The sequence below is a fragment of the Ictidomys tridecemlineatus genome, unplaced genomic scaffold, assembly GCF_052094955.1.
Source record: "Ictidomys tridecemlineatus isolate mIctTri1 unplaced genomic scaffold, mIctTri1.hap1 Scaffold_157, whole genome shotgun sequence".
In the NCBI taxonomy this organism is placed as follows: Eukaryota; Metazoa; Chordata; class Mammalia; order Rodentia; family Sciuridae; genus Ictidomys; species Ictidomys tridecemlineatus.
Window position 1 is genome coordinate 313,237 of NW_027521377.1, and position 11,198 is coordinate 324,434.

An 11,198-nucleotide genomic window follows, 5' to 3' on the forward strand; every position below is an offset into this window, starting at 1 on the left:
TGCTTGCCAGCAGGGGACACCAGGTTTCTGTCATCTTGGGGGTAACATCTAGCCTGAGGTCCCTGAGAGGACCAACGGTGACATCTTGTGGGGGTGATGATCTCAGCACCTAAAGTCAGGCCACAGGAATGAAGCCCTTGACTGTCAGGCTGTGAAGAATGACAGGGCAGAGGACGTAAGTGGAGCTAAGCTTTCCCTCTGCTCACCAGCCACACTCATTGTTATTTTGGTGTCCAGAAAATTAAAAAGCCCAGTAAGGTAAGACCAGGTCAGGACGATATTTTAAGAACTAAAAATAGCAGGAAAGCATTTGTTTTCTGGCTGTTTACTAGAAAGTCTTTGTGAAAGCCCCTCAGATGGGAATAGACTTTTCCATAAATTTCATGAAAACACAAAGCCACATGTTCAGAGCAAAGTCAAAGAAGAGTTTCAGAATTTGTTTCTGGGTTGCCTTAATAGCCCACACTTCCATTAGGAGGATGAGTAGAAGGAAGGCTTTCCAGAAAATGGCCACAAGAGCAGGCTCTACCACACCCACTCACCCAACTGGGTGCCACAGGAGCCCCCCTACCCCCCCCCATCTCATTCACTTAGCACTGGTGAATACTAATTAAAACATGTCCTTCTTCCTGAAAATAAGCTCTCTGTTCTTACACAGATATGCACACTCACGTGCACTCATGCAGAGCTCAGTGGCCATGTCTGGGTCTGCATGGACTCTCACAGCAGGTGCCTGCCCCTTGCCCTAGGCGCTCAGCACCTGTACTGTGGAGAGGCACTTGGAGTCCTTGGTGGACTTTAATTGTCTCCATCTCTTCTGCCTGGTGCAGAGGAGGACACAGTGCTGTCAATTGCAGCATGGGAGTGATTTTGAAGACCCCACAGAGATGATCACATTCTTTCTAGCAGGTGCTCACCCGCCTGACCCACCAGCAGGTGGGAACACACTGGGAGTGTCCATTAGTAGGACTGGATCTGGTATGACAGCAGCCTCTCCCCCCTCTGTTGACATAGCACAGATACCCTCATGGGATTCTCCATCTTGGAGCAGCCTGACGCTCCTCCCAAGCATGCTGCTGGTGAACTAGGGCTTTGCTGTGGGTTTGGCCTCATATAAGCACCTTTCCATGAAACTGAGTGGCTTTGCTTTAGAAAGTGAAATCAAAATTCTGCACATAGCTTCATACCCTGCCCCTGGCTCACTGGGCAACTTGGACTTGCAGGGAGATTTTAGGGGAATATCCTTTCTGCATACTGACTACTTTTGTACCAGGAAGAGAGGGAATTGGCACATGATGGGCCCCTTCCCACTCCCGATGGCACTATGCACCACTGACCACTGTCAACAATGGTGGTGTTCCTTCTGTCCCTGTTTCATGGGCTGCATCAGAAGTGGGAGTGGAGGAGGAGCTGGTGGCCCATTCCTGATGGCCTCTCACCCTCTCCTCCAGCCCTCTTCCCCAGGGCCCCCCATCAGCTCTCAGGGTGCTCGGCCACCGTGCCACTTGCATTTGTTTCTTCTTGTCTTCAGTGGGCTAGGAAGCTAAATTGCTGCCTAAACCATGTCGAAAGCTCCAGCCAAAAAGAAGAAGGGCCTGGAGATATTTTCCTCAAGTCCAGTCCAGCGATTGTGAGGCCCTTTTTTTGCTTACTTTGAAAACCCTTCTGTTCCAGAGAAGCAGTAACCACACCTGGCCGTAGAATCCACAGTGAAGCAAAGCTGGACCTGTCATGAATGAGTGGAAGTGCACGGCAGTTTGCATGGGACAGGTGGGGATGTGTTGTCATTGACATTGTCATTGTCACTATCCACGGCTAACATTGATGGAGTGCTTTCTGTATACTAAGCAGTGTGTGTGTGTGTGTGTGTATGTGTGTGTGTGTGTGTGTGTGTACTAATAAGCATACAGTCACCTGGTGTGGTACGTTCTGCTGCTAGCCCATTCCACAGAGGAGGAAACCTGGCCTCAGTAAAGCCAAGCACCCGCCCACAGCTGGTCCCTGGCAGACTCAGATTTGAACATAGATGTCTGACAGCAGAGCCCATCTGAAAGGTGTGGGTTTGCCACCTTTCCTCCTGTCCTTCCCCGTGAACCTGACCACTGCATTTTGACTGGTCAGTTAGAAATGCACTGTATTCCTGAAGCCTGGGAACGGAGACCTATGAGGTAGGTAGAGTGTGGCCTGAGGTCCTCCAATCTCTGCCCCTGGGACCTTGAACACATTTACAATGCCCTCTGACCCTCTGTTTCCTCCTTCAAATAGAAATCACACCTTCTGAGGAGACTCAGGTGAGCAGAAGTATTCTGCATTCCAATTAAATGCTACAGACATAAATGATAGTTTTTATGAAAAAACTTCATTTCACATTAGAAAATGAAAGTTTAGATAGACTTAATGTACTAGCTGGTTGAACAAGAGATTCTTATATTGCATTTAGATGAATATCTGAACTCTAATTCATAGACAGAAGACAGACCTATAATTTGAGGTCCCTTAAAATGAGGGGGTGGGGCTCCTGGCCACACTCATGTACCCTGGATGGCCTTTGTCCCAAGTCTGCTCCCAGCACTTAGCTATTGTATAGCTTTCAGGAAAATTATTGACCATCTCTGATTTATCATCCTTATCTGGAAAATGAAGAGGTGAACACTCCCTGCTATGCAAAATCCTGTTTGAGGTGGTGGAGGGCTTTGCATTTTTCCAAGGGTGGAGCAACACACCCCAGAGTGAAAGAGGACCTCACACCACTCGATTGAAAAGCTTAGATGCAATAATTCTAAATAATGCACTTCACTCTAAGCCTGGCCCATATTAAATGATCAATAAGTAGTAGCTAATATCACCTAAGACCTCCCTATCCTTGAGAAAAGACTATAGAACTAAGCATTAATGCTCCATGTTGGACTGGGGATGTAGCTCAGTGGTAAAGGGCATGCCTTGCATGCTCTAGGCTCCCGCCACACACACACACACAAAAAAAATGAAAGAAAAGGGTGTAACAATGTCTGTTGTATCTTCTATAGAAACACCTCCACTGGCTCTTTTAGAAGGTGTCCATGTGAATAGGAAAAAGCATTTGCAGAAAATAAACCCATGTCAAAACTACTAACCTGAAAATGGTTCTGCCCATGCCGCCATCTCGGCCTTCCCTAGGACCTGCACTGCACCTGGGTTTCCAGGCTTACTAATGTGCATGCATGCATGGTATGTGTCTCCCCCTCCCCAAATCCTCTCACACGGTAGCACCCTGACCCCAGTCCTTATCAGCAAGCTTGGGAAGGACAGGCTGACCAATTGGAAGGGCAGTGAACCCTCCTTGCTATGCAGAATCCTGTTTGGGGTGGTGAGGGCTTTGCATTTTTCCAAGGGCAGTGCAGCACACCCAAGGGTGAAGGAGGACCTCACACCACTGACTTAGGGGAAGAGGGAACTGGGTAGGTTGCCCCAGCACAGCTGCCTAGCAGTAGCCATGCTGTGTGACAATTATCAGCCGTGGGTCCTTTCATAATCATTTGCCCAGGGAGAGCAGTGTCAATAGTCGGTGCCCTGTGGGGCAATGAGGAGGTTCTGGGCAAAGCCGGAAACCATACTGGAATGCGTTAGGGAGGGGCCCGTAGGAGTGAAGGGATTTGAAGTCACCCCTGAGCCTGGGAGGGGATGTCCCAGAGGCCATGGTAGACTTCCTCAAATTTGGCAGGGCTGTCCCACTGAAGAAGGTAGACCTGGGAAGGGCCTCTGGGCAGAGTACAGGAAGCCTAATTCATGTCACCAGAGACCCTTGGCCTGCAGAAACACAAGAGCACCCCTGTCAGCCTTAAATTCCCACCTGGCCCTTAAGGCCAGAGGTGTGGCTTGAACCTCTCAGAGGTGGGGCAGAAATGCCATGTTGTTGGGGAAGGAAGTCCCAAAGTCCTAGAACACTCAAAAAGGGCCCTGTCTTCCTGGTAATTTATCTATTAATCACATGTTGAGAGGGTAGTAAGTGGGGCATGAATACAGTGTGTTGGAATTGACTTCAGTCATTGCTGCTTTGGAGTCCAGCGGAGCTTAAGGATGTGAATTCAGGTTCTTGGCCTTCAGGGCTCTAGGGGAACTGAGTCACTGGAAAACAGCCAGGCCCCCTCTCCTGTGCCTTTCCTTCCCCCACCAGCACCCAGGCCAGGCCCACAGTCATGATGGCAAATCTGAGGCTCAGGTTTTGTTCCTTTCACCCCTAAAGTGGATATGATCACAAAGATCTAGCAGGGGAAGCTGCCAGCACCCAGCTCAGGGCAGAGCAAGTCCTGCTGTGCATCTGTCTTGTGGCATGGGGCAGAGCCAGTAAACACAGTCCCTGTGGAGCCCTCCCCCCACCCTCCCCTGGTTCTGAGGCCCCCTGAGAGCCTCAACCCCCAGCCACAGGAGAGGGGCTCCTAGCTGCTGAGATGTCACTGCCCCATTGCCTCTCAGTCCCTGCTTTCCCTACAGAAAACCAGTGGACACTGGGTGTGGGCCCTGGCACATAGCCCACTCTTTCGCAGTGGCTCATTTGTGTCTCCTGACAGAGTAACAAGGACTTCCCCCCAGTGGCTGCACAGGTGGCTCACCAGAAGCCTCACGCCTCCATAGACAAGCACCCTTCCCCCAGGACCCAGCACATCCAGCAGCCTCACAAGTGAAGGAGCACCCGCACCCCAACACCCCGGTAGACCTGGCTTCACTTCCGTGTGATGTCCCCTATGGAGACCCAGCACCTTCTCCAAGAGCTGCTCAATCTGGGAAATCTAAGACAAAGCCAAGCATCCCTTCCTTTGTCTTAAATTTCCATATTTACAATTAGAAACATTCAAACCCCAAATGTGCCCTAGGAGTCTTGGCGGGATGTCATTGAAAGATCCTTGCACCCTCCCCCAGAAGTGCCATTAGCAGAATATGCTGAGACCCAAGTAAAATGAAGTCCTTCACCCTTTAGCCTAATTCTGTCTCCACAATGTTCTGAAGTCCTGCCTGTGGTCCTGAGAACAAGAGGGCACAGTGTGGCAAGATTCAATAAAGTTAAGGAAAAGCACAACCATTTCATGTTTTTTAGTAAAAGCATAACAGTCTGTGTGGCCATGGGAGGGTATGACATAGGGCTGGGCTGGCAGGTCTCAGGGAGGGTCTTTGAGCGGTCACTTTACACTGAATCCATACCCTGGGCAACAGGGGGTCTCAGTACCAGGTACCCAAGCATCACAGGATGCAAAGGACAGAGGTCAGCTATGAAAAGGCTCTTTCTTTCCAGAGGCCATTGTGCTGAGGACGTGGGCAGGGGGATCCCAGGAGCACTTGCTGAGTGAGATCAGCATCGTCTCAGTCCAGGCTCTGGGAAGAAGGAGACAGACCTCAAGGTTCAGCAGTCACCTCTAGGGCTGCTCTGGCCTTCTGGAGGTGACCACTGCCCAGGGTGGAGGAAGACACAGCTAGCTCTGGGGTGCTTCACACAAGAGTTAAAAGCATGAGAGATGGGGTCTAGGCCTGTCCTTTGCCTCCCCATGGATCACCACGTCCCCCCAAGCATGGTCTGTCTCCCTGTGACCAGAATCTCTCCTACCCAGACACACATCTGCCCGCACCCACCCTCACTTGGGCACATCAGATTGTGCAGTTTCTTACATGTGTCTCCTGCCCCGAGATGCCCTAGATTAGTCCTTGGCTTGAGGCTATGGTGTGCTCTGCTTTTCCAAAAAAGCAGACATTAGAAGTTTCTGGAGTGCTGCTCAGGAGAGGATGTGCCTGACCGTCCCACCCACTAGCAGTGGAGTCTGCTGGAGGTCCAGGTGGCACTGTGGGCATCGTTCATATGACCAGCCTTTCTGGTACCTTCTCCAGGCTTGTGTTCCAGGTGGCAAAAAACCAAGGCAAGCTGGTCAGGATCAGCTTGTCCTCTTCCCTGATGGAGAAGCCCAGCACCAAATTGTTGGGCAGCATTTGTTTCCTGGGATGCCAGGGCATAACCCTCAAGGCTCACGTTTCATATTTCTTAATAGCTGAAACGTAGGTATGAACAGAGGGTGTATCTGGAGACCCAGACTAGGCTGGCAGTACTGCCATGGAACACGCCACAGGAGCAGCCTGCCCCTGTCTTGTTGAAAGGACCTCCTGCTCCCAGAGGCATGCCAGTTTTTCTAGAGGCACATTCCATAAACTTCAAGCTAGATTGCACGTGCGACTGTGGACTCTAGATCCCTGAAAGCAATTGCTTTTCTGAATGAGTTTATCAATCGCTGACTGCAAGAATAATAGAGATTCTAATAAAGCTCCCACTTGTTTCTCTCACATCTTAGAGATTCCCTTTTACATTTTCCTGGGGTTGCCAGGTGGTTTCAGTAGAAATACAAATGTACATACATGATGAATATTTTCAAAAAATCATTTCCCAGTCACAGATCTGAACTGTTGAACACCTGGCAACTGGAGCATAATCATCTACTGAGATTGGCAAAAAATGGAAAAGCTTAATATAGTTGGTTGAAATGTATTACTTGGGCCCAGCAGCTAGGCTGGCCCTGTGCTGACCAGGCCCATTGGGAACAGATTTTAAAGAGAATTACCACCTAGGGGTGGTAGTCGGTAGTTGGTTCTTTGTTATATGCCAAACATCTGCCTGCATGAGAAGGTGTCCCAGAGGAGACCAGGAGGCAGACAACCCAGAGGTGTAGGACCAAATCCAAGTTTGATCTGGGAGGGACCCCTGGAATTTTCTCCCTGGAAGCTGCAAGGTCAGGATGGACCAAGGTTGGGTGTGGCCGTTATGCACACAATGCAACTCCCTACATTCCTCTCCATCACATTCTGCTGCCTCTGGAAGCTGCTGTTTGTATGTGTGTGTGTTCTGTCTCCTGGGGACAGGGCTGAGGGTCTTACTCATTTTGTGTCATGGGACAGTCGATATTCTCCATCAATCCTCAGTGGTTGATGGAAGCACCACATACACATCAGACATGGACGGGACTGACCCCAGGGGTTTCCCTGTCACTAAGAAATACGATTGTCCCCTGCATTGGTTCCCTGCTGCTGCCATAATAGAGTCACAAACTGAGTGGCTCCAAACAACAGAATCGCATCCTCTGCCCATTCTGGAGTCTGGATGTTGAAAGTCAAGGTGCTGGCAGGACATCTGTCCTCCCTCTGAAGGCACAAGAGGGGCTCCTTCCCAACCCCAACTTCAGGCAGCCGCGAAGAAATGAGCTGTCATCTCAGGAGTGCCCAAAGCGGAGGGGGTGATGGCCTTGCAATTCTGAGGTATCTAGCTGCTGGGAATCTGCTAGGGTAGCCAGAGAGGCTGCACCATGATGTCCGTGATTCCCAGGATGTCCATGATGTGACGTGGGCAGTTCTCTACAGCAAGCAGAGAGGAGCATCCCCGACTCTCCTTGCTCCTTCTTGGTAGGCTGGTGCCAGGCCACATGTGGGATGCTTAAGCACACAGCAAATGGGAAAAACCGCATCAGCATCACTCTGTACCTGCAGCATCAGACTTGGCGTAGCCAGCTCTAGAGGTAGAAGCCATGAAGAGCCCATCTGTGTTGTCAAGTAGCCACCTCTTCTCACACAGAAGCGACTTCACAGCCACCCCACAGCCAATTCCTCTGCCAGGGTCCCCCAATCTCCAGTAACCAAGGAAATCTCTGCCGAAGGGTAAGTTTCAGAAACCTCACTTAAAATCAGCAGAATTAACAAAGTTTTCTAAATATTTTTTCTGTCCAGTTTAATCACAATTTACTCAAGCTCTAAAATGTATTAAAATATACTTCAATGTTCTCCTAACTATATTTATATATAAATCCCTGAGAAGATACCTGTCAACTTGAAAATCACTATTTACAGTTAATAAACATCCAGGGTGCAAGCAGAGGCCCCAAGCCTGCACCCTCTGTGCTGTCCCATGTCAGGAGAACAGATCAGGCCACCCTTCCTAAAAGTGGGAGGGGTTGGATGCTGAGGTGGGACCCCAGCACAGGAGCGGCAGGGCCTGCTGCTCACTCATCCTTGGGGACTCAGAGGTCCTGACCTGACAATGCAGCAGGGCCACCATAATGCTTCTCAGGGACCCCTGTTCTGATTTTTTTTAGACCTCAGGACAGCTGGTGCCAAAGATGAGCAAGGAGTTTAACCAAACTGCGAGAAGAAAACAGGCCCAGAAAGAAAAAGAAGGGGGAACTAAAGAGAAGGTAAAGAGGATTTCAGAGAAGGAATGTAGAAGCTAGAGGGGACACTGTGGTTGGGTCCTTGCCCATCCACAGGATAAATGGAGGGCAGAGGCTCAGTGACGGAGGTGTCACTGTTCAAAGCAGTAAAAACACACAAAAATGACACCAGCTGGACTTTCAGGGAGACCAGGGGTGGTTTCTCTCTGCCTCAGGGGCCAGATGATCATATCTTCTCTGCGAATCCCATACCCAGAAAAGGTCACCCTAACAATGTTGCCTAAGAAGGGACTGGCTCACTGAGCCCCACAAGCCTCCTCAAGGTGACCCAGCTTACTCACTCTCTCGGTGGAGCTAATCACAAGCCCAGCTGCTGCCCCCACATGCCTCCCCCACCCTTCTCGCAGTGACACTATCAAGCCTGGGCAGGAGGGTCCCACTTGAGGATATCTGTCCTTCTGCTCACACAGATCCCCAAATTGAGAGACTCTAAAGGCCACCTGCTGAGAAGCATCCAGACTTCTCTTCCTGACCTCCTGCACTGCCTGCCCAAGACTTGGCACAGTGTCCACTGGTTGTGGTGTAGCCCACTCCAAAGAGGCCAACAAAACAAGAGCAAAAGCCTCCTCCTTAGAGAGAGAAAAGAGGGGAGAGACATTGTCCTTGAAGGAAAACACTGCTGACAAACATGCTTCCACACAGCCACAATGACAAGTGCTCGGCACCTGGTCCAGAAGCCACCTGGATCCCACCTGAGGACATCCCAGAGAAGGGCCTCCCCAAGCAGGACAGTGATTTGATTCTGGAGAGAGGGACTGGTGAGAGTTTGCACCAGGCTCTGCACGGACACTTCCTGCACTTGAGTCCTTTGGGCTTCACAGAAAAATTTTTCTGTCTGGGGGTACAACTCAGCTCCCCTCCTGCCAGTCAGCTCTCCCACACATCTGTCTTTCTTACTTCATGAAGCCCACCAGGTCATGGCCACTCCCATGGAACAGGGAATGTGGCGGGTTCACTTTCAAGTCTGCCAAAGAAACTGCTGGGCTGACCCGAGTTTGCTGGCCTAGTAGACTTTCTAAATGCATGTATCTCTAGAGCTGTCTTGTGGACACCAGCAGTATTGCTGGCCAAGCCCCATGCTGGTCAGGTACATCCTGTGCAGCTGGTCAAGGCTGGAACAAACAGGAGAGGGGGCCCCAGAACAGAAACTGAAGAAATAACCTGTCATGCTGTTGACAGTCCACCCATCACTGGACACTGACAATGGATTATGTGAGGTAGGGGGCCGGGTGAGACCAGGAATCTGCACTTCTGATCAGGTAGCAGCAGAGACATGGCTTGATAGGGTACGGGGCTCTATACCATTCCCAGTGCATAGGTCCCACGGTGGTTAGCAAGCAGGATTACTTGGCAATGCAGTGGCAGGCAGATGCCAAATCAGCCAGAACAGACACTGCCTAACACTGGCTGTTCCAATGACAATTTGACATTCTTACAAAGTTAGAGCCTTTTGTGGGAGCTCAGGATGGCTGTTCAGGAAGAGCAACCCCCAAGTGAGAGGAGAAGCTGCAGTTCTCAACACAAGCTGCAGTTTACTCTCCGGGGAACTCAAACACTGGGGTTCTTCTCCCCAGAACAACACAGTGCCAGCCTCTACAGTAGGGGTAAAGGCAGGAAATGTTGACAAACTGCCTGGTGGTCCTCAGGGCACCCAGTATTGAAAGCTACATATTAGAGGCCATTTGGCACTGCCTGGCTGGGCACTCAGCTGATGAGGGAGGAGCTTGTGACAAGCTAGGTGAAGCTGTGGATTCCATAGACATGGCATGGAGATGCCACAATGCCAGGGACTCAGAAAAGACAACCTGCAAAGATAACTGAGGTCAAGAAGATGTGGTCAAACCCAACTTCTAAGCCACAGGGGTGATCCACAACCAACTAATATGCATAGTTCTAAAGGTGGGTTCAGGATTCTGTGGCATTCATCTTGATGTCTTTCTGGGATTAAGAAGAAACATGCTAAAATCTGATTCTGAAATACAGTATTTTTATCTCACCAGCCTCTCCAACAGCCTGGGCACAGCCTTATGATCTGATAAGTGGGGAAGGGCTAGTGTGAGATCCCTGATTGCTCAACAAGTTGCTGATGGGAAGCCGCAAAGCAACCCAGAGCTACCCACTGCCTGCATCATGAGACAGATAAGTGCATGTCAGCACGTATCCAGGGTTATAGTAAAGAGCTTCCAAACAGTCTATGATAGTATTTGAACCCATGGTTCCCAGTATTTCAAATAAATATTTAAATAAAGTGCATGTGTAACAGATACTCTAAGATCCAGTAAGAATTTCTCAGTCTTTGGAGATAAGAGCATAAACAGAAAACTCCCCTGAGAGCTCAGGGCCCAGGCAAATCACATCTGCATCCTGCCAAAGTCCCCACATCCTGGACATCTTATACAGTTGGCATAAGGATGAAGTAAAGTTCAGGGACAATCATCAAAGGAGAAATAAAAGTAAACTCCACTGGAGCCTGGATGAGGGGGCTGCCCTGAAAATGTCAAATACTCCTAGAAATTTGCCCAAAACAAGCTTGTTAAAACTCAGTTCTAACCTCCTGCTCCTAAAAATCACCTTCCTGCCCCCTTCAGCAGTTCCATCCCTCTGGAATCCTATCTTTCATGCATTTTTACATTTTAAGGATATACAGATTTGACTTATCTAAGAGCACGTAAGACTTAATTTTGTATTTCCAGTAATCATTTGTTGAGGTCACCCCACTTATTAAAAGACAATTTTTCTCTTATATCCAATAAAGGATTTCCTATGCAGTTTATCCAAAGCCCCTGTTTAAAATGAGTCTAGCAAGAAATGCAGTTAATGCATTGTTTCCTAATAATTTGACAATGATTTTCATTATTATTACTGTATGAACAAGAGAGTTTTAAAATAATACACTGAAATGTGAAGTATTTCATTTGATAATTTTGCTGTAAAAGTCAATGCCTCCATCAAATAAAAACAAATATT

At 49.2% G+C, this 11,198-nt stretch overlaps 1 long non-coding RNA gene across 4 annotated transcripts in view; it reads left to right on the top strand.

Moving 5' to 3' along the window:
* Nucleotides 1-11,198, top strand: part of LOC144372752 (uncharacterized) — a 64,350-nt gene that overhangs the window by 51,426 nt on the left and 1,726 nt on the right. The window contains exons 3-5 of one of the 4 annotated variants that reach the window (XR_013432649.1): nt 7,495-7,662; nt 8,097-8,195; nt 10,232-11,120. This is a non-coding gene — a long non-coding RNA (uncharacterized LOC144372752). Of the gene's footprint in view, nt 1-7,494; nt 7,663-8,096; nt 9,903-10,231; nt 11,121-11,198 lie in introns of those variants that run through there. The other 3 variants (XR_013432650.1, XR_013432648.1, XR_013432651.1) reach the window with 3 other exon arrangements.